Here is a 22,701-nt window from a genome sequence, read left to right on the forward strand (position 1 = left end):
TTTTATCTAATGGATATATACTATGCACTCAACAACTAGAGAGTTCACAATCTTATAAAAACCTCACAGAGCATTTATAAAAATGGACCACATATTTGGGTATAAAGTAAGTCTCAACTTTTAAAAGCACTGGATCATCCAGGTCATTTTCTCTAATCACAATGCAATCAAGTTAAAAATCAATATAATAAATCAGGAGATTGGTTTTGACACATACACACTACGTATTTAATTCTTTGTGACCCTGTGGACTATAGTCCATAAGGCTCCTATGTCCATGGGATTTCCCAGGCAAGAATAGTGGAGTGGGTTGCCATTTCCTTCTCCAAGGAACCTTCTGACCCAGGGATGGAACCAGTGTCTCCTACATTGCAGGCAGAATCTTATACTGTCTGAGCCATAGGGGAAGCCCATATATAAAATAGATAACTAATAAGGACCTACTATACAGTCCAGGGAATTCCACTCAGTACTCTGTAATGGCCTATATGGGAAAAGAAGCAAAAAAAGAGTGGACATATGTATATGTAAAACTGATTCACTTTGCTGAAACTAATATAACATTGTAAATCAACTATATTCCAATAAAAAAATTTATTAAAACTTTCAAAAAACATTTTTAAGTTGAAAAAAATCAATGTAAAAATACAATCAGAAAAGCCTGAAACATTTAGAAATAAACAATTCCTCTAAATAACTCAAATCACAAAAAAGTTTTAGAGAAAATTATAAAACATTTAGAACTAACCAATAACAAAAATGCCACATATCAAAATTTATAGGATATAATAAAAATAGTACTTATAAATGTAGAATTTTCTTATCACTGGCTCTGTATTACATGGATTCAGCATTCAAAAAACTAAGATCATGCCCTTTTGTCCATCACTTCATAGCAAATAGATGGGGAACAATAGAAACAGTGACAGACTTTATTTTCTTGGGCTCCAAAATCACTGCAGATGGTGATTGCAGCCATGAAATTAAAAGATGCTTGCTACTTTGAAGAAAAGATATAACCAACCTAGACAGCATATTAAAAAGCAGAGACATTACTTTACCGGCAAATGTCTATATAGTCAAAGCTACGGTTTTTCCAGTAGTCATGTATGGATGTGAGAGTTGGACCAAAAGAAAGCTGAGGGCCAAAGAATTGATGCTTTTGAACTGTGATGTTGGTGGAAATGCAAATTGATACAGTCACTACAGAGAACAGTATGGGAATTCCTTTAAAAACTGGGAATAAAACTACCATATGACCCAGCAATCCCACTACTGGGCATACACTCTGAGGAAACAATTATTGAAAAAGACACATGTACTCCAACGTTCACTGCAGCACTATTTACAATAGCTAGGAGACTTCCCTTGTGGCTCAGCTGGTAAAGAATCCGCCTGCAATGCGGGAGACCTGGGTTCAATCCCTGGGTTGGGAAGATCCCCTGGAGAAGGGAAAGGCTACCCCCTCTAATATTCTGGCCTGGGGAATTCCATGGACTGTATATTCCATGGGATCGCAAAGAGTCAGACATAACAGAGTGACTTTCACTTCACTAAACCCTTTTAAAATTTTTAATATGACTCAGTCTATCTTTTAACATCCCTGAAGGTTGCTTCAGACCAATAGCAGGGGTTGAAGACAATCTCCCCTGAGGGGGACAACAGCACTCAAGGTGACCTTGACACTGGCCGTTATACCCACTGAATTAGCTGAAGGCAGGAGAAAACATCAGGGAACATGGGTCTACAGGGAGAACTGTAGGGTCCTCTTCACTGACAGCCCCGTACACCGTCCACCCTCACCTTACCACATGCCAAAAAAATAGAGGAGGGAGAGGAGGAGGGAGACTGGCTCCCCACATTCTTTTCTAGCTGCTTCCTTTTAAAAAGCTAGGGCATTTTAGAGCCACAGTGCTGGTGGAGACTTTGGATGAACTGAGAGAGTTAAAGGTGAGTCCATATATCTTCCTTCCATGAGGCTGGGGAACAAGGGACAGCCCTGTGAGCTCTTCCATCTTGAGAAAGCCCAAGACAGGGCTTGGGCCATCTAAGCATCGTGGCAAACGTCTGTTTCCTCCCACTTGTCTCCTTTAGCCCACTGTTCATGTGATAGGCCAGACAGCCAGAGAGAAAACCCACCATGAGACTGGGACACAGGCTCCAGCTCACAGGAGAGGTTTACATGCCAGCTCCTTCTCTGTATGTCTGCATCCTTAGCCCAGGTCCATGATCTTGAGCCAAGGGACCTCGGTCACCAGACACAGCTTTGCCAGCTCTGGGGAGCTCGAGGGCTGGTATATATTAGGGGATCCTAAAGATCATACACGGGTTTCCCAGGTGACTCAGATGGTAAAGAATCTGCCTGGAATGTGGGAGATCTGGGTTTGATCCCTAAGTAGGAAAGATCTCCTGGAGAAGGGACTGGCAACCCACTCCACTATTCTTGCCTGGAGAACTTCATGGACAGAGCAGCCTGGAAGGCTACAGTCCACAGGTTCACAAAGAGTCAGACATGACTGAGTGACTAACACTTTCACTTGAAGACCATGCTCACATTCAAGTGCGTACCGAAAGAACTCATGGGGCTCTGCATAAGGCTGTGCTCCTGGCTAAAGTTTACTATCGTCAAAGGACATATGATAAGATCAACAAGAGAAAAAGACACAGGCAGAGTCTGGAGAATCCCCTCCATAGGATTTCAAGGCTCCTTCTCTCCAGTGAGGAGCTGCGTGAATGTGCCTCTTTCTCCAGCAGAGAAGAGGGCAGTAAAGTGTGTTTCACATGACTTCCCTGGGAAGGGACTCACCACCCAAAGTTCTGATAAGCAGCTGGTCATAAAGGTATCCTCTGCCCAATAACAACCAAAATTCCAAACTCCAAGAAGGAAAGCAGGTGTTCAGCATAATCACATTGTGTGCACAATCTAAGCAAAGTGAATCATCTTTATCAGTTAGGGAGTGGGTCAAGTGCCAAGTTCCCAGACTCCAACCTGGAAGTTCAGAATAAAGCCTTTGGACCAGTCCAACACCCATCCTCATAAAACATGGCATGAAAACAGTGCTTCTGACTTTAACAAGTGAAAAATAAAAATGACCACATGCTTGTCAAAAACCAAGGATAGCTGGATAATTCAATGATAGCTATTTCATCTTTTGAGTCAAGATCGCATTGAAAGTGCCTATAATCAACTAGTAAAGTGTGTGATGCAACTGTTTGGAGCAAAAATATTTCTCCTTGAACAAGTTCTTCTAAATGCTAGAGAGGTATCACTGTTCAAACACATGATAAAACACCCCCTCATTGGTCCTATTCCATCACAGTTTTCATGCGAGGGGCCACGCCACCTAGGCACACATATGAGCCGTTTTGTTGGCCGTATCCTGAAGGATCCTCTCACATCCCAGCAGCTGTGTTTGCATCCAGGCTTCTGCTGGGTCTGCATCAGCAAACCTACCAGAAGAGGAGATCTAACCAAGTGGGAGAAAATGTTTCTTAGGCACCTGCCAGCATGGCTGTGAAGAGAGTTAAAATTATAGCTCGCACTGGCCACTCAAACACAGCAATATTCAGAACAAAAGCTCACAGGCACTGTGCACATAAGGAATCCGTCCCAACGAGAGGCTTCAATGAACCAGCCAGTTAGTAAGAGAAAGGAAGGCTTTATGAACTAGGACCGATAGGAAACAATTCAAGTAAGCGCGATTGGAGTCATGCAGCTAAATGATATCATATAAGAGAATTGCTATATTGAAATTTTCTCCTTATAGACTAAGCCAGGGTATTTTGTAAGAATACATCTCTGTGATTCAATGCCACCTGGTCTTATCGCTTTAAACTATAGTCCCTTGCTATGTCCGCCCCCACATTAATGCCAATCACCAAATACCGCAGACTGGTAATGAAAGATAATTCATTAAGCTATCAGAAAAGCAGCTACACTTATATTCATCCAGAGGAAGGGAAATAGAAAAGTGCTTACCCGACAGGAAGCTTTTCATCCTTTTCTTCCCCTCCATCCCCAATATTATCCTGACCCACTGTGACTTCACAAACAGGACGGTTTCAGCTGCCAGTGCAGGGCAATGCAGCACCAGCTCGTGGGCTTCTTAGCACAGTGGAAGGCGTGAAGTGTCCTTCACAGAACTGTTGACCGTGCAGTTCTGGGCCACCCCAAAACTGCCTGCAAAGACAGGGGATCCGGGATTATTTGAGGCAGCTGACAAAACAAACCTATGAACAATTAAATCTTAAGCAAAGAATTAAGGCATGTAAGAGCGATAACGTGAATCAGATGGAAAAATAGCATTCCTTTAAACTCCTGTGGAGTTAAGACTTTAATTCATTAAAGTCAGGATAGCAATCTATATTTGTCAAAGTGACTCAGAGATGTTTTTGTAAAAATTGGTGCCAAATGCTAGAACCAGGACCTAATCATTATGGCTTCAGTGTAATGGAGAGAGTGAACATTATAGACAGATATAAAGGGTTTATAGTAAGCTAATAATAATAAAGATAAATATTATACATCAACAGCATGAAATTCTATCACAGGCTAGAATGCCTATCAGGACACTAATTTTTGCTAAATATTTCAAGTTTGGTACAAAGTAAAAGTATATGGTTTTTGAGATAATTTTATTTCTCTTAAAAACAAAAATCTCTTTTTTGTGTGTTAGAATAAAAGTTTTTAATAAGAGTAATTTTTTATTGATTTTGAAAGTAATGCTGTGTTAGATGCGAAGACTCTAATTTTAGCATCTGACAGGCAATAATCTTTCTAAAGTTGTCTTAGGGCAAACCTATTTGTAAAGGAAGAAAAGAGTAAATTCTCAAAACACCAGCAACTCAAATATAATCAATTTCCCTCACTCTCCATGGGGTTTTGTAAGTAAACATTTCAATTTGTTTACATGATAAACTTTGTATATATATATATATAATATATAGCAAGTCTCCAAAGATGGTGTCCATGCATCTCAATACTCATGCCCTTTTATTCCTCGCCTTGAATCAGGTGTCACTGTTGATCAACAGAATGTAGCAGAAGCGATGCTGAGGAACATCTTGGCTAATCATAAGAGGGAAGCCTGGTTTTCTTGGAATCCTTGCTCTGAACAACGCTAGCTCGCACATGAACAACTTGAGCACCTGAGGTCTGTGGGTTCTAAGGAAGCTCAAGACTGCTGCCTAGCCAGCCCTCAACTGTTCCAGCCAATCTCAGCTCAGGCACCAGACTTGGGAGTGATAACAGCATTGTGGTGCTTCCCAGCCCAGCGAAACCTTCAGAGGTTTGCAGCCCCAGCCACTCGGACTGAACTGCGTGAGCAATCTTAAGCAAATCCAGATAAGCCTAGTCAACCTTCAGATGTAGGAGAGGTAATAGATTATTGCTTAAACCACTAAGGTTTGGTGGTATTTGTAACACAGCAATAGATACCCAGAATACTGTATATGTAAAGGAGCGCTAAGCAACCTATTTAGACAGAGATGTACTAGGTTGGCCAAAAAGTTTGTTTGTGTTTTCCTGTAACATTTTATGGAAAAACCCCAATGAGCTTTTTGGTCAACCCAATGTAAGTATCCACATATTAGGATTAGGAGCAACACACTCCTAATCTATTAATAAAACAAGGACCCCATTTCTCACTGTGGGACATTTCCAAATTGCCTCCCAATATATCAGAATATTGTGAATACTTAATCTTAAAACTGATTTTACTTTGAAAAAGCAATACATAACATATAGTTCCTTCCGAAGGGAACTAGATGAAAAGAAGTCAAAAATATCTAAGACAGTTGTATTTGTAAATCAGTCTTTGAAAAGATGGAGTCACCTATGTGTAAGTGATTCCCGCACATAAAAGGCCCAGAAACAGACAGTCCTCTGCTGTGATTTCCTAAACCAGAATGGGGACTGTATTCCAAATGCCACCTGTTACCTAGGAGCCGAATCAGAATCTGCAGTGCAACATCTCTGGGTGACTCATATACTCTTTGAGGTTAGAGACACACTGGTCTAGGTTGAGGGTTCCAAACCTTGTCTGCATATGAAAATCATCTGGGAATCTTAATTCCAATATCCAAGCCATAAGGACATGGGCATTGATGGTTTTGAAGCTCACCAAGGGATTCCAGGTGCAGCCATTGGTCATTCTAGTAGAGCACTTGGTTCTCAAACTTGGCTGCACAGTAGAATTATCTGGGGAACATCAAAAAACCCACTAAATTTTGTTTCTACCCTCAGAGTCCAATGTAACTGGTCTCAGGTGTGACCCAGCCATTGCACGTGTGTGTGTGTGTGTGTGTGTGTGTGTGTGTGTGTGTTAGTTGCTCAGTTGTGTCCGACTCTTTGTGACCCCAAAGTCACTAGGCTTCTCTTCCCATGGAATTCTCCAGGCAAGAATACTGGAATGGGTAACCATCCCCTTCTCCAGGAGATCCTCCCAACCCAGGGATTGAACCCAGGTCTCCTGCGTTGCAGGCAGATTCTCTGCCATCTGAGCCACCAGTGAAGCCCATCTGGGCATCTAGTTCAGTTCAGAGGCTCACTCGTGTCCAACTCTTTGCAACCCCATGGACTACAGCATGCCAGGCTTCCCTGTCCATCACCAACTTCCAACATGAGTTTCCTCAAACTCATGTCCATTGAGTCAGTGATGCCATCCAACCATCTCATCCTCTGTCATCCCCGTCTCCTTCCATCTTCAATCTTTCCCAGCATCAGGGTCTTTTCAAATGAGTCAGATCTTCATGTCAGGTGGCCAAAGTACTGGAGTTTCAGCTTTAGCATCAGTCCTTCCAATGAATATTCAGGACTGATTTCCTTTAGGATGGACTGATTGGATCTCCTTACAGTCCAAGGGACTGACTCTCAAGAGTCTTCTCCAACACCATGGTTCAAAAGTATCAATTCTTCAGTACTCAGCTTTCTTTATAGTCCAACTCTCACATTATACATGACTTCTGGACAAACCATAGCCTTGATTAGACGGACCTTTGTTGGCAAAGTAACATCTCTGGTTTTTAATATGCTGTCTAGGTTGGTCGTAACTTTTCTCCCAAAGAGTAAGTATCTTTTAATTTCATGGCTGCAGTCACCATCTGCAGTAATTTTGGCACTGGGAGGTTTTAAAAACTCTTCAAGTGTCTCTAATGTGCCAGAGTCAGAGCCTGGAACAGGGGTTCAAAATGGTAGCTGAGTCTGCACCACTGTTATGGGAAGAGGGTTTGGAAGTCAGCGCGCATTAATTAAAATGAACAGTTGGCCTCACAGCTTTCAGCTCACTCACCAGGCACACCAACAGCACCGAGCTCGCTGAACTTCAGGTCTGCCAAGTCTAGTGCATCCTCATTGGCCCTCCTGGCGCTTTCCTCCAGCACATTTGTCCTCTCTTCTGCTGGGCTCTCTTCCAAGTGATTAATGATGCGCATCTGCTCAGCATTAGGAGCAAATATCTTCACCTTCAAAAATAGAAATAAAAACAAACGATGTCATTGCCTCTATGAAGACAAGCAAGTCAATCTCAGAGCCTAAATCAGAAAGGAAAGTCAGAAAACCACTAAGTAATTCCATATGCCTTCAGGACCAACACCAACTAAAAAATATTACAGCTCAACTGCAAGGGAGAAGCTTCAGGGGACTCCTAGAGGGAAAAAAGACTAGAACTATAAGTTAGCTTCCATAAAGAAAGCAGAACTGAAAGAGGTTGATTGCTGTATGTGTGAGTGTGTGTGTGGATTTAAAGCATGTATGTATTTAAGGGCTTCCCAGGTGGCACTAGTGGTAAGGAACCCGCTTGCTAATGCAGGAGAAATAAGAGAAGTGGGTTTGATCCCTGGGTCAGGAAGATCCTCTGGAGGAGGGCCTGGCAACCCACTCCAGTATTCTTGCCTAAGGAATCCCATGAACAGAGAAGCCTAGCAGGCTATGGTCCATAGGGTCACAAAGAGCCAGATACAACATAAGTGACTTAGCATGCATGCATATATACATATGCTTTTTAAAGAGATGGAAGAAAGGATCCAATTCTACAGATAGGACTGTATAGGGCTCCAAAACATGGGAGAATTAATTAAATCAGCCCTTGAAATCTTTCCAAAGCAGTGATTCTCAACTCTGGCTGCATAATAGAATCTCCTGGGGTGTTTGAGGCCCAGACACACTATTTACATGGAAACCTTGGGGAGTCAAGCACTAGCCTGAGCACTAGCATGGCTTAAAACCTGCCCAGGTGATCCCACCATTTGTAAGGTTGGCAATTGATGATCTAAAGCAAATGAGATATAAAACTTACAACCTCAGGGCTCTGAATTAAAATCTCAGGGCTTTTATTACAAGAGCCCAGAGCAGATTTGGAAGCTCTCATTTACGCCACTTTCAAGCAATTAGTAAGAGAAAAAAAAACTACATGTAGTAGGAGGGATAGGAAACAATTGAACTAAGCACAATTGGATCCGTACACCTTCCTGTATACTGGGGGGCAGCCTTTGAGCCACACCTTCTTCAGTGCCTCCTTCTCAACCCCTAAGCTCAAAGTCCACTTCCCCTGGAGATGGACAGGGCTGGTCTGAGTCAAATGTCCCCTGACTCTGAGAGGCACCATTAGGGCTAGAAAGCATAAGAGTCTCAGCCTCCTGTTACTAAACTCTGTATTTCATTAAAATATATATCAATATTCTAAACATGCTCCCTGTCCCATGGTTTTGAGGAATTGAGGAATATCTCCTATCTGTGATATATGTGAGAGAGATCCTGCTGCTGCTGCTGCTGCTAAGTCGCTTCAGTCATGTCCGACTCTGTGCGAGCCCATAGACGGCAGCCCACCAGGCTCCCCCATCCCTGGGATTCTCCAGGCAAGAACACTGGAGTGGGTTGCCATTTCCTTCTCCAACTCATGAAAGTGAAAAGTGAAAGTGAAGACACACGTATATCCCATTATTTGTGAGAAGACGTAGAACATTCTGAAGGCAAAGACAGATGCAAACAAACATGGACTGATTTTTAAACCAATAATTTTAGAAACAGATTGGCCTTCAGTTGCTTCATGGAATTAATTGGATCCACCTGCCCAAGGTGGAGGTGGAGGTCAAAAACATACTTACAACACTAGGGTGTCCCTTGGACCCTTTAACAAAGTGCTATATTGTAATCAAGAGCAAATGAGTCCCCAAAACCAAACAGAGCAATGGAAAAATGAGCAGAAGACCCAAACAGACATTTCTCCAAAGAAGAAATAAGAAGGCCAATAGATACATGAAAAAATGCTCAATATCGATAATTATTAGAGAAATGCAAATCAAAAAGACAATGAGGTAACGCCTCACACTGGTCAGAATGGCCATCACTTAAAAGTCTATGAATAATAAATGCTGGAGAGGATGTGGAGAAAAGGGAACCCTCCTACACTGTAACTGGGGATGTAAGTTGGTATAGCCACTATGGAAAACAGTATGGAGGCTTCTCAGAAAACTAAAACTAGAATTACCTATGATCCAGCAATCCCACTCCTGGGCATATATCTGGACAAAAGTATAGTTCAAAAAGATACATGTAGCATTATTCACAACAGCCAAGACTGGAAACACCCTAAATGTTCATCGACAGATGAATGGGTAAAGAATATGTGATACATACATATAATGGATGCTGCTGCTGCTGCTGGCAAGTCACTTCAGTCATGTCTGATTCTGTGCAGCCCACAGACAGCAGCCCACCAGGCTCCCCTGTCCCGGGGATTCTCCAGGCAAGAGTACTGGAGTGGGGTGCCATTGCCTTCTCCAATAATGGATACTACTCAGCCATAAAAAAAACAATGAAATAATGCCATTTGCAACAACGTGGGTGTAACTACAGAGATTATCATACTAAGTGAAGTAAGTCAGAAAAAGACAAATACCATATTATATTACATATATATCTTGGGATCTAAAATATGACACAAATAAGCCTATTTATGAAACAGAATCACAGACATAGAGAACAGACTGGTGCTTGCCAAGGGGGAAGGTGTTGGGGGAAGGGTGGAGTGGGAAGTTGGCACTGCAGATATGTTATAATATACAGAATTGAAAATCAACAAGGTTCTACTATAGAGCACAGAGAACTATGTACAATATCCTATGATAAACCACAATGGAAAAAGAATATTTTTAAAAAAGAATATATATGCTTGGGCTTCCCAGGTGGCGTTACTGGTAAAGAACCCACATGCTAATGCAGGAGATGTAAGAGGCAAATCATTTTGCTGTACAAAAGTAATTAACACAACATTGTAAATCAACTATGCTATGCTAAGTCGCATCAGTCGTGTCCGACTCTGTGGGACCCCATAGACGGCAGCCCACCAGGCTCCCCCATCCCTGAGATTCTCCAGGCAAGAACACTGGAGTGGGTTGCCATTTCCTTCTCCAATGCAGGAAAGTGAAAAGTGAAAGTGAAGTCGCTCAGTCGTGTCCGACTCTTAGCGACCCCATGGATTGCAGCCTAACAGGCTCCTCCATCCATGGGATTTTCCAAGCAAAAGTACTGGAGTGGGGTGCCATTGCCTTCTCTGGTAAATCAACTATACTTCAATATGAAAAAAGAGCAAGGAAATCCCTCTACTTCTGACGGACTTCACCTCAAGGACAGACACCTGGGTTCATTTAAAAACAACAACCCAGAGCAGGTAGGACACTGCCCTCCACCCTCCTGGAAGTCTAACTAACTCCCTGTTGAGCAAATGAATGAATAACAGCCACATAAATTTGAATATACTTCAAGGTAAACAGGTGCTAGATTTAAATGGTTTATTTTCTTAAGTTTTATTGGGCTGGCCATAAAGTTCATTCAGGCTTTTCTGTAACATCTCAGTGAGTTCCTCATGAATAGACATGTCTTCTGACTTAAACTTCAAGTCCTACCACAAAAAAATAAATGAGTAGCATATCTTAAACTATTATTTAAAAGAATGGTGTTCAGTTCAGTTCAGTCACCCAGTCATGTCCGACTCTTTGGGACCCCATGAATCGCAGCAGGCCAGGCCTCCCTGTCCATCCAAACCCATGTCCATTGAGTCTGTTGAGTTGGACTCCCAACTCCCGGAGTCCACCCAAACCCATGTCCATTGAGTCAGTGATGCCATCCAGCCATCTCATCCTCTGGCGTCCCCTTCTCCTCCTACCCCCAATCCCTCCCAGCATCAGAGTCTTTTCAAATGAGTCAGCTCTTCACATCAGGTGGCCAAAGTATTGGAGTTTCAGCTTCAACATCAGTCCTTCCAATGAACACCCAGGACTGATCTCCTTTAGGATGAACTGATTGGATCTCCTTGCAGTCCAAGGGACTCTCAAGAGTCTTCTCCAACACCGCAGTTCAAAAGCATCAATTCTTCGGCACTCAGCCTTCATTATAGTCCAACTCTCACATCCATACGTGACCACTGGGAAAAACCATAGCCTGGACTAGATGGACCTTTGTTGGCAAAGTAACGCCTCTGCTTTTTAATATGCTGTCTAGGTAAATTTCATGGCTACAATTACCATCTGCAGTGATTTTGGAGCCCAGAAAAATAAAGTCAGCCACTGTTTCCACTGTTTCCCCATCTATTTCCCATGAAGTGATGGGACCAGATGCCATGATCTTAGTTTTCTGAATGTTGAGCTTTAAGCCAACTTTTTCACTCTCCTCTTTCACTTTCATCAAGAGGCTATTTAGTTCTTCACTTTCTGCCATAAGGGTGGTGTCATCTGCATATCTGAGGTTATTGATATTTCTCCCGGCAATCTTGATTCTAGTTTGTGCTTCTTCCAGCCCAGCGTTTCTCATGATGTACTCTGAATATAAATTAAATAAGCAGGGTGACAATATACAGCTTTGATGAACTCCTTTTCCTATTTGGAACCAGTCTGTTGTTCCATGTCCAGTTCTAACTGTTGCATATAGGTTTCTCAAGAGGCAGGTCAGGTGGTCTGGTATTCCCATCTCTTTCAGAATTTTCCACAGTATCACTGTGGAAATCAGTATGGGAATTCCACAAAAAGCTAAACATGGGATTACCTTATGATCCAACAATTCCACTTCTAGGTATGTACCCAAAATAATTAAAGGCAGGGATTCAGCAGATACTTGTACACCAATGTTTGCAGCAGCATTATTCACTATAAGTGAAAGTTGCTCAGTCATGTCTGACTCTTTGCAATCCCATGGACTATACAGGCCATGGAATTCTCCAGGCCAGAATACTGGAGTGGGTAGCCTTTTCCTTCCTCCAGGGGATCTTCCCAACCCAGGGATCAAACCCAGGTCTCCCGCATCAAAGGCAGATTCTTTACCAGCTGAGCCACAAGGGAAGCCCAAGAATATTGGAGTGGGTAGCCTATCCCTTCCCCAGTGGATCTTCCTGACCCAGGAATCGAACTGGGGTCTCCTGCATTATAGTCGGATTCTTTACCAACTGAGCTATCAGGGAAGCCCATTATTCACTATAGCAAAAGAAAAAAAACAACCCAAATGCCTTAGATGGATGAACAGATCTATTAATGTGATATCTACACACAATGGAATATATTCAACATTAGAAAGAAATGAAATTCTGATACACAGTACAGCCTAGATGAACCTTGAAGACATTGGCATTAGCATTAGTCACTCAGACTCTTTGTGAGTCTGACTTTTTGTGACCCCATGGACTGTAGCCAGCCAGGCTCCTCTGTCTATGGAATTCTCCAGGCAAGAATACTGGAGTGGGTTGCCATTTCCTTTTCTTTGAAGACATTATGCTAAGTGAAATAAGCCAGTCACAGAAGAACAAATATTATATGACTCCATTTACATGAGGCACCTAGAATAGTCAGATTCATGGAGGCAGAAAGCAGAGGTTACCCAAGGCTGCGAGTTGGGGGGCGGGGGGGAAGGGAGAATTACTGTTCAATGGCAAGATTCTACATCCAATTCCAACATGTCCAGGCTTTCCCCACTGAACCAACAAGCAATTCTCATAGTACCTGCTGCTGCTGCTGCTGCTGCTGCTAAGTTGCTTCAGTCGTGTCCGACTCTGTGCGACCCCATAGACGGCAGCCCACCAGGCTCCCCCGTCCCTGGGATTCTCCAGGCAAGAACACTGGAGTGGGTTGCCATTTCCTTCTCCAATGCCTGAAAGTGAAAAGAGAAAGTGAAGTCGCTCAGTTGTGTCTGACTCCCAGCGACCCCGTGGACTGCAGCCCACCAGGCTCCTCCGCCCATGGGATTTTCCAGGCAGGAGTACTGGAGTGGGTTGTCATTGCCTTCTCCTGTGCTTCTGACTGACCAATTATAGACCATAGAGAGCCCAGTGACCCACACCTTCCTTGGGTTCAATTAATTTCCTAGAGCAGCTCACAGAACTCAGAGAAATATTCTACTTACCAGATGGCCAGTTTATTATAAAAAGGTATAACTGAGAAACAGCCAGATGGAAGAGATGCACAGGGCAAGGCATGGGCAAGAGTGGAGAGCTTCCAAGGCCTCTCTAAACCATCTAGTCTTCCCATAACACCACGTGTTCACCAACCCAGAAGCTCTCCCAACCCTGTCCTTTCCGGTATTTAAAGAGATGTCATTTATAGACATGATGGATTAAATCATTGGCCATTGGTGACTGAGTCAACTTCCAGCCCTTTTTCCCTAACCTGAATATGGTGGGGGAGGGGAAGACTGAAAGTGCCAATCCTCTAATCAACCAGTTCCCCAGGCAACCAGCTCCCCTCCCACTTAGGTGCAATCAAAAACTATCTTATTAACACAAAGAACAGCTTCAAGGTTCACTTAGGAAATTCCTTGGGTTTTAGGAGCTTTGAGCCAAAAACTGGAGGACATCCAAATATATACATTTATAATAAATCCCAGAATCACAAATTAGTACAAAGTTTCAGTTTGGAGGGTGGTGAAGAGGCTCTGGAAATACTAGTGGTATGGTTGCACAGTACTGTGATTACTTAATGCCACTAAACTGTACACACAAAAATGCTCAAGATGATAAAATTCGTTATGTATATTTGGATCAGCGGTAAAGAACTCTCTTGCAATGCAGGAGCCTGGAAGGTTTGATCCCTGGGCCTGGAAGATCCCCTGGAGTAGGAAATGGCAACCCACTCCAGTATTCTTGCCTGGGAAACCCCATGGGCAGAAGATCCTGGTGGGTTACAATCCATGGAGTGGTAAAGTCAGACACGACTGAGTGACCATGCGCGGGTACACACACACACACACACATACACACACACACACACACACACACACACACATACTACAAGAAAACCCAACCCAAACCAGAAACATGCTTTTGGCCACAGGGAGCCCTTTGCGAGCTTCTCAGGCAGCTGCAGTGAAGGGTGGGCCTCTTAGGCCCAAGCCCTGCTTTCACACTAGGATGGTGAACATCGCCAGGGGCCCCACTTTTTTTTTCTGCTAAAGTGCAGTTTAGTACCTGGTGACCTAATGGAGGGAAACAAAAGAGGAGCGCATAATACAGTTAAAAATTAGACAGAAGTAAACCGCAGGAAAGGAAAAAGTTTCCGGATGCGTCTGGCCCACAGCTCCACAGGCTGCAAAGTGAAAATACGCACCCAACCACCTCCCCGCCTCCCCCGCCCCGCGCCCCATCCGCAGGTAGTCCTGACCTTGCCCTGGTGCCCTAGGTGCACTGGCCGGCCAAAGTTTGATGCGCTTGGCTGCCATAGAAACGTCTCATCAGCCAGGAGGAGGGCTGGCAGCTGAGCCTTGCTGCCGGATTGCCGGAGCGGGCTGCACTCAAGCGCCGCCTGGCGGCGAATCGGACTGACCACAACCAGATGGAGGGAGTGTGGCCAGGGGACACGGTCGGGTGGGGGACGCCGTGCACCTGCTGAAACTGCGCATCCAGAGGCGGGGTAGCTGCAGTTATTCTGTGCTTTGTGCTAGGAAAAAGAAAAGTGTGCGAGGGAGTGTAACCCAGATTTTATTAACCAGAAGCTCATTTCAAAATTATCTTTAAGAGGGAAAAAAAATGGAATTCTACCTTTAGCTGGACTAAAGCAACTTCCATGCAACTTATTCCAAAAGAGAACATCAATATTTGTATACAATAATTTTTAATTTAAAATTTCAATAATACAAATGAACCTGTATTCAAAACAAAAACACACTCACAGACATAGAAAACAAGCTTATGGTTACCAAAGGTGGAAAGAGAGGAGAGGGATAAATTAGGAATACAAACTACTATATATAAAATAGACAAACAATGAGGATTTATTTCATAACACAGGGAACTATATTCAACATCTTGTACTAAACTATAATGGAAAATAATCTGAAAAATATTTTTATATATGTGTAACTGAATCACTTTTCTATACATGAGAACTAACACAATACTATAAATCAACTATACTCCAATTAAACATTTTTTAACCATATACAATAGATTTTTTAAGTACTCGGCTCCAAGGCTGGAAGTCAAAATGATATTTTTGACAGAAAAAAACTGCATGAGAAGTGCCACTGCACCCTTTCATCTGCATCAAAGCTGAAGGACAAATAATTTCTTAGGACACTTAAAATGGAAAGGTTGATGACCAGATACAGTATGGTAATCAAGAGCAGAGAAAGGAGGCAGTCTTGGCTAGGATTCATTGTTCCTAGTGATATTTTGTGAAGGCAGTGGCAACCCACTCCGTTACTCTTGCCTGGAAAATCCCATGGATGGAGGAGCCTGGTAGGCTGCAGTCCATGGGGTCCCTAGGAGTTGGACACGACTGAGCGACTTCACTTTCACTTTTCACTTTCATGCATTGGAGAAGGAAATGGCAACCCACTCCAGTGTTCTTGCCTGGAGAATCCCAGGGAGGGCAGAGCCTGGCAGGCTACCGTCTATGGAGTCGCACAGAGTCGGACATGACTGAAGCGACTTAGCAGCAGCAGCTGCAGCAGTGATATTTTTTGTCTCACAAATGTAGCAAGTTTTTAGAAAATCCAATTTCCACATACGTAACCTAGTTTTCTTCTATAATCCTAGGAAGGAAATAGTGAAGAATGTGCTTGCCTTGTTTAGAAAGAATGTTCCCTGACTTTCTTTTGTATGACTTTATACATTGACCAGAAATTTGAAAGAAATTTAGTTTCGTATTATCAAAGGATGAAATCTACACTCTCTATCAACTACACTTCCACTTCCCCTTTTAGATCTTTAAATTATTACCCCTGTCTTCCTCCAACAAAAACTTACTAAGCCCTCATTATGTGCCATGTGCTAAATAAAGCATTGCATCTAATTTCAAAAAAAAAACCCCTACATTTCTTAGCCTAGAGGTAGATGCTGGTCATAAGTCATGGATGGAAGACTACACACCCTTGAGACTGATTCTAACTTTTGACCCAGAAGGACATTTTCATAGCATATCACTGATGCCTAAATTCAGAAAGAAGAAGTATACATGGTACCAACATCAGCATGGGAAAGATCAGCTGCCTGTGAAAACACCTATGTATCTGCCCACATCACTGAGGGTAAGGGGGAACAAGAGAAGGAGGAGGAGAGTTAAAAGTCAACTTGAGAAGCAGGATAACCTGGTGGTGGGCGCAGGTTTCAGAGCTGCCTGCTAGGGATCTACCCTGAGTGATATTTGGAAGGTTGCTACAGTCTCTGCCTCTGCATTTCCTCAGTTTGAAAGATGAAAGAAGGAAGCAGCACCTTTTTCATAGAGCTGTTGGAAGGATTAAATATAGTAAATGTCAGTTGTGTCAAAACCTTAATAATCACATATTTCAGCTCACTGAGTGGTAGGCGCTGCTTCCTTTTGCTTGATATGCATGAAAGAAAAGAGAAGTTTTTGTTCTGAAGCTGGTTTTTCTCCACAAGAAAAGTAAACCAAAAAAAATTAAATGAACAACTACAAGTTTATAAAGAATTGTTTAAAAGATTTAATGTAACAAGAGTGAAAATTCAAAATTAGATTTAGGGCTCAGACAGTAAAGAACCCTCCTGCAATGCAGGAGACCTGGGTTTGATCCCTGGGTTGGAAAGATTCCCTGGAGAAGGAAATGGCAAACCACTCCAGTATTCTTGTCTGGAGAATTCCATAGACAGAGGAAATTGGACGGCTATAGTCCACGGGGTTGCAAAGAGTTGGACATGACTTACGACTAACACTTTCACTTTTTCACTTTCAGAATGTTAATTCTAGCCCCATAGGTATTTGTTTTAAAGCATTCCATATTAAGTATATGACACTAACTTCTTCAAGTGAATATAATTTGTAATGTTATTCAATTCACGGTATACTATTAAATTATCTTTCACTGAAATAAATTATACTATAAGTTAAACTGTTGATAAAAATCTGAAAACAGGACTTATCAATCTATATCTAGTTGATATCTATATAATATATACATATATAAAGTTGATTGTATTTGCTTAAGCCAGTTAAGCACCTATAAGACATGTACCTATAAGCACCTATAAGACATGAAGAAGCAAGAGAGTTCCAGAAAAACATCTATTTCTGCTTTATTGACTATGCCAAAGCCTTTGACTGTGTGGATCATAATAAACTGTGGAAAATTCTGAAAGAGATGGGAATACCAGATCACCTGACCTGCCTCTTGAGAAATCTGTATGCAGGACAGGAAGCAACAGACTGGAAATGGAACAACAGACTGGTTCCAAATAGGAAAAGGAGTACGTCAAAGCTGTATATTGTCACCCTGCTTATTTAACTTATATGCAGAGTACATCATGAGAAACGCTGGACTGGAAGAAACACAAGCTGGAATCAAGATTGCCGGGAGAAATATCAACAACCTCAGATATGCAGATGACACTCCCCCTCCTTATGGCAGAAAGTGAAGAAGAACTAAAGAGTCTCTTGATGAAAGTGAAAGAGGAGAGTGAAAAAGTTGGCTTAACATTAAGAAAACAAAGATCATGGCATCTGGTCCCATCACTTCATGGCAAATAGATGGGGAAACAGTGGCAGGCTTTATTTTTGGGGACTCCAAAATCACTGTAGATGGTAACTGCAGTCACGAAATTGAAAGACACTTGCTCCTTGGAAGAAAAGTTAAGCCCAACCTAGACAGCATATTAAAAAGCAGAGACATTACTTTGTCAACAATGGTCCGTCTAGTCAAGGCTATGGTTTTTCCAGTAGTCATGTACGGATGTGAGAGTTGGACTATAAACAAAGCTGAGCAACGAAGAATTGATGCTTTTAAACTATGGTGTTGGACAAGACTCTTGAGAGTTCCTTGGACTGCAAGGAGATCCAACCAGTCCATCCTAAAGGAGATCAGTCCTGGGTGTTCATTGGAAGGACTGATATTGAAGCTGAAACTCCAATTTGGACACCTGATGCAAAGAGCTGACTCATTGGAAAAGATCCTGATGCTGGGAAAGACTGAAGGCGGGAGAAGGGAACAACAGAGGATGAGATGGTTGGATGGCATCACCAACTCAATGGACATGAGTTTGAGGAAACTCCAGGAGTTGGTGATGGACAGGAAAGCCTGGCATGCTGCAGTCCATGGGGTCACAAAGAGTCAGACATGACTGAGCGACTGAACTGAACTGAACTGAGGACATGTACCATATACCCATTTCATAAGCTTTGAGGAGGGGCTGAAAATGATTTGATTAGCATCAAGATATTATGAAACCCTCACAATAAAATTGGTGCAGAAAATGAGTGTGTCCAGGGCAAAGGATCTTACCCTTTATGTTCCATGGACCTCTTTAGTAGCCTGGTTAAGTCCCTTCTCAGATGAATGTGTTTTCATATCTAAAATAATAGTAACACTAGATTTACAATATTCACACTGGATTATAAATGTCAACGAGAAAACTAATCAACAATCTATCTAAGGGAGAAACGGAGAATCTTATTCAAGCCAAACTGAGGATTATCACCCAGGAGACAGTCTCTCAGAGAGCTCTGAGAACTGTTCCAAAGAGTTAATAAGGGGGGAGGTCAGTATCTATGTGGTTCTGACAAAGTGGGTACGTGCAGTCAACCACACAGCTTGGCAGAAGGTTGCTGCTAGTCACGAGGAACAGATATCTTAGTTAATGGTTTTATGCTTTTCTAAGTATGGGAAGATGTAAGAATCCAGGTTCATAAAAATCTTTCTCATGAAAATATCTAACTCTCTGAGGGCCAGTTTTATCAGTTTTCCCAGAGCATGAACTGCCTTGTCCTGATTGTCACCCTGAATTCTTTTTAGGGTGTATCATAGGTCAGCAACTTCAGTGGTTAATAAAATGATTCTTGTAGAACTGGATAGTGGAACATTATTTTCCAGTCCCTTCCCTTTCAGTCTTCATTTCAACCAAGGTTGGGAGGCATTTCATGACCAGCTTGTCCCAGGGTGCTAGGAATGCTCATCCGCAGGTCAGGAGAGGATTTCTTTAATAGCCAACTCAGTGTGCTGTTACTGAACTAGGCCCTTGGGGCTTCCCGGGTAGCTCAGCTGGTAGAGAATCTGCCTGCAATGCAGGTGTCCCCCGTTCGATTCCTGGGTCAGGAAGCTGGCCTGGAGAAGGGATAGGCTACCCACTCCAATATTCTTGCCTGGAGAATCCCCTTGTACAGAGGAGCCTGGCGGGCTACAGTCCATGGGGCTGTAAAGAGTCGGACACAACTGAGCAACTAAGCACAGCACAGCGCAACCTTAGCCAAAAGCTTCTGGACTGACTGTTTTATCAGTGTGTCCTGGTTGGGGACATGGTGCGCTCTTGCTGCTTCTTCCCATATCTAGAGTTACACTATTACAATCATTCATCTTATAGAATTGTATATCTGGTCAATCATTTCAAGTCACATATGCATTCATTTCATCTGAGCTTCAGTCACACTTTTGGTAATGCCAGATACAATAATCTTATAAAAGTGGTAGAAAAGTAACGTAGCTAGTAACATTACGAAGTCTTACATAAGTATTTAAGCTAAGAACTTCCAGTAGGTGTGACTTAGAATCTCCCCCGGTCCTCTGAGCTGTCTGTTCTGCATTAATCCCTATATTTAAGACAAACAGTGGCCTTGTACATGAAATTCACTAAAGATACTTGCATGTACGAAGCCATTCGTGGGTCCTGTGACCCCTTACAGGACTGAGAAAGGAATGACACTCTCTAAAGAGTTACAACATGCCTGATGCCAGAAGAAAAATTGACCTTTGTGGTTAAGCCGGGATTTCTGCCACTGGGGAGGTCTCATTAACACATAATGCGGTTGCACAGTACACAGTTGTCAGAAAGGGAGGAGGCCTAAATGGGCAGAGAAAACATTTATGTTTAAGTTATTCTTGTCTTGCCTTAAACTATGAATTTTTATTTCATCATAAATGAGAAAGGAAAATTGCCTTGGACTGTAAAAATCTGCTCTGCCATTTAGTAGTCTGGAATAAAAGGCTGGTAAAACCAGTTGCAAAGTTAACAGAAAACAATGTGCGTGCACACTCAGTGGTGTCCAACTCTTTGTGACTCCATGGACTGTAGCCTGCCAGGCTCCTCTGTCCATGGAATTTTCCAGGCAAGACTACTGGAGTGGGTTGCCATTTCCTCCTTCAGAGGATCTTCCCGACCCAGGGATGAAACTCTTGTGTCTCCTACATTGGCAAGTGGATTCTTTACCACTGTGCCACTTGGGAAGCCCAGAACATAATAGAAAATTTCTCCCAGACACAGTAGAGCTGTAAAGTGTTGCCACCACCTCCTGCTTTCTGACTCACTGAGAAAACTGTTCTCTAAAATTAAAGACTTTGAGAGTTTGGCTGTTGAAATTGTATCAGTAAGAATGAAATATCCCACCTTTGTCTGAAGTTTCTCAGTCCCTTGACACAGAGAAGCAGCTTCTATTTACAACCTTTATAACCCAGGGGCGGAGCTCCCAATCAGGGGCTTCTAGATACAAAAATTCCATCCCTATTTTAACTTCATAGTTTCCAAATAAATAGGACCTTGGGTCCACTTTGTTTTCTGGATTGCACACACTGACTCTGTGTTGACACAGCCTTGCTTTGAGCCTAACCAAAATACTGCTCACTTAGAATTCACCTAAAGGCCACACTACCTCAGAATCCTATAACTCTGTATTTCCTTTGTTTGGGGAGATGCCATGAAGTTCCTCTACGTACAATCTCCCACAATGCAATGATTAAGAAATCTGATTTTACTAGACTACAGTACTGTTCCACTATTTTGCTCTTAGGCTAACGGGAAACCCCAAGGCAAACCAGTTGAATTAAAATTCAGTCTATCTTTTGGGTTCTCAAAGTTTAAAAACCTCGAACTAGACAGAAGTAACCAGTATGATGCGGGATGAGGCTACAACAATCTGGAAGTATCCTGGAAGCATCCCAGGGTACTGGAGTCATCACTAAAAAGAACAGAAGGCAGAAGCAGAGCAGAGCAGATGGGAGCTACCAAGAGGCTGAGTTAAGGTTGATAGGAGGAAACGGTTTCTCATCACTAGAGCTCCCTGACCTTGGAATGAAGAGACGGCACCTTCAAGGTCTCCCTTCAACCTGAAGCTTGTTCATTGCAACCCTGGGAATTCCTGAGCAGGATGTAAAGTTCCACTGTGGCCCTCTGGTTGTCTGTTCTCTAACACTATAATGTTACTTCCGAGAACTGCTTCTTTTAGCTTTAAGCTCAAGTGCAGGCCCACGCAGAATGCTACAAGTGCCCTTCAAATCCAACAGTACACCTCTGCTTGCAGGGCTTGGATGAATTCCCTCTCATCTTGGCCAGGACTTTGGAGAACCCAGCTTAGTCTTGATGATTTTGAACTGGGCGGTGGTATTTGGAGGAAGGTTAGCTTTGGCTACCTAAATGCTTGTGAAAGTGTTAGCCACTCAGCTGTGTTCCACTGTTTGGAACCCCATAGACTTAGCCAGCCATGCTTCTCTGTCTCTGGAATTCGCCAGGCAAGAATACAGGAGTGGGTAGCCATTCCCTTCTCCAGGGGATCCTCCTGACCTAGGAATTCAACCAGGGTCTCCTGCCTTGCAGGCAGACTCTGTACTGTCTGAGCCACCAGGGAAGCTTAGACGAGTGTTAAAATGAACTTCCCCAGAGCTCCCAGCCTCCTGCAGCAAGTGGGTGAAGGTGAGTGTGTGTGTGTATGTGTGTGTGCATGAGAGAGTGCGTGCGACTCATCAACCCCCATGAGTCCTGAGAGGCATGGGGAAACCAGTGACTCCACTCACCACCCCATGAGTCATGGCGGTCACTCAGATCATTACAGTTCCCACATAACTTACAAACACTATGATGGATCTATCCTGTTGTAGGGGAAGGGAAGGTGCTGGAAAGCCCGGTCTAAGTTCTGCAGGCCACCCTCTTGTAAAATGTGACTCTAAGTGCCATGTCTTTAATGTCCTATAAATAGACATAAGCCAGCCTCTGTGTATGAGAATAGAGCCGGCCATGTATGAGGGCAGAGGAAGGGCAGTTGATCGCCAGAAGGGGAGTTGATTTCATTGCTTTCCTGAGGCGGCTGAAGGGTCAAGGAAGACCGAGTAATGTGGACTCCTGTCCCCAGCCAAAGTAGCAGAGCCACCCAGGAGGAACCCGCTTGGGAGGCAGGTGGGGCTGGACTGTGTCACAGCGCTTAGCGGCGATAGCCCCGGCTGAGTGTCGTCAGTGTGGCCACTGGCATCACCAGATCCCTTGGGTGAGGACCAGTTACCGCGCCATCTCCGTT

At 43.1% G+C, this 22,701-nt stretch overlaps 1 long non-coding RNA gene across 1 annotated transcript; it reads right to left on the reverse strand.

The window, feature by feature from the left end:
- Positions 1-2,602: 2,602 nt before the first annotated feature.
- LOC129624143 (uncharacterized) lies at positions 2,603-14,767 on the reverse strand. Its single transcript, XR_008700776.1, has 4 exons — positions 14,638-14,767; positions 7,290-7,461; positions 3,980-4,180; positions 2,603-3,512 (listed from the first exon to the last, which is right to left on the reverse strand). It is a non-coding gene; the product is annotated as an uncharacterized LOC129624143 (long non-coding RNA).
- Between the last annotated feature and the right edge of the window lie 7,934 nt (positions 14,768-22,701).

Source organism: Bubalus kerabau, chromosome 12, assembly GCF_029407905.1.
Source record: "Bubalus kerabau isolate K-KA32 ecotype Philippines breed swamp buffalo chromosome 12, PCC_UOA_SB_1v2, whole genome shotgun sequence".
Taxonomy (NCBI): Eukaryota; Metazoa; Chordata; class Mammalia; order Artiodactyla; family Bovidae; genus Bubalus; species Bubalus kerabau.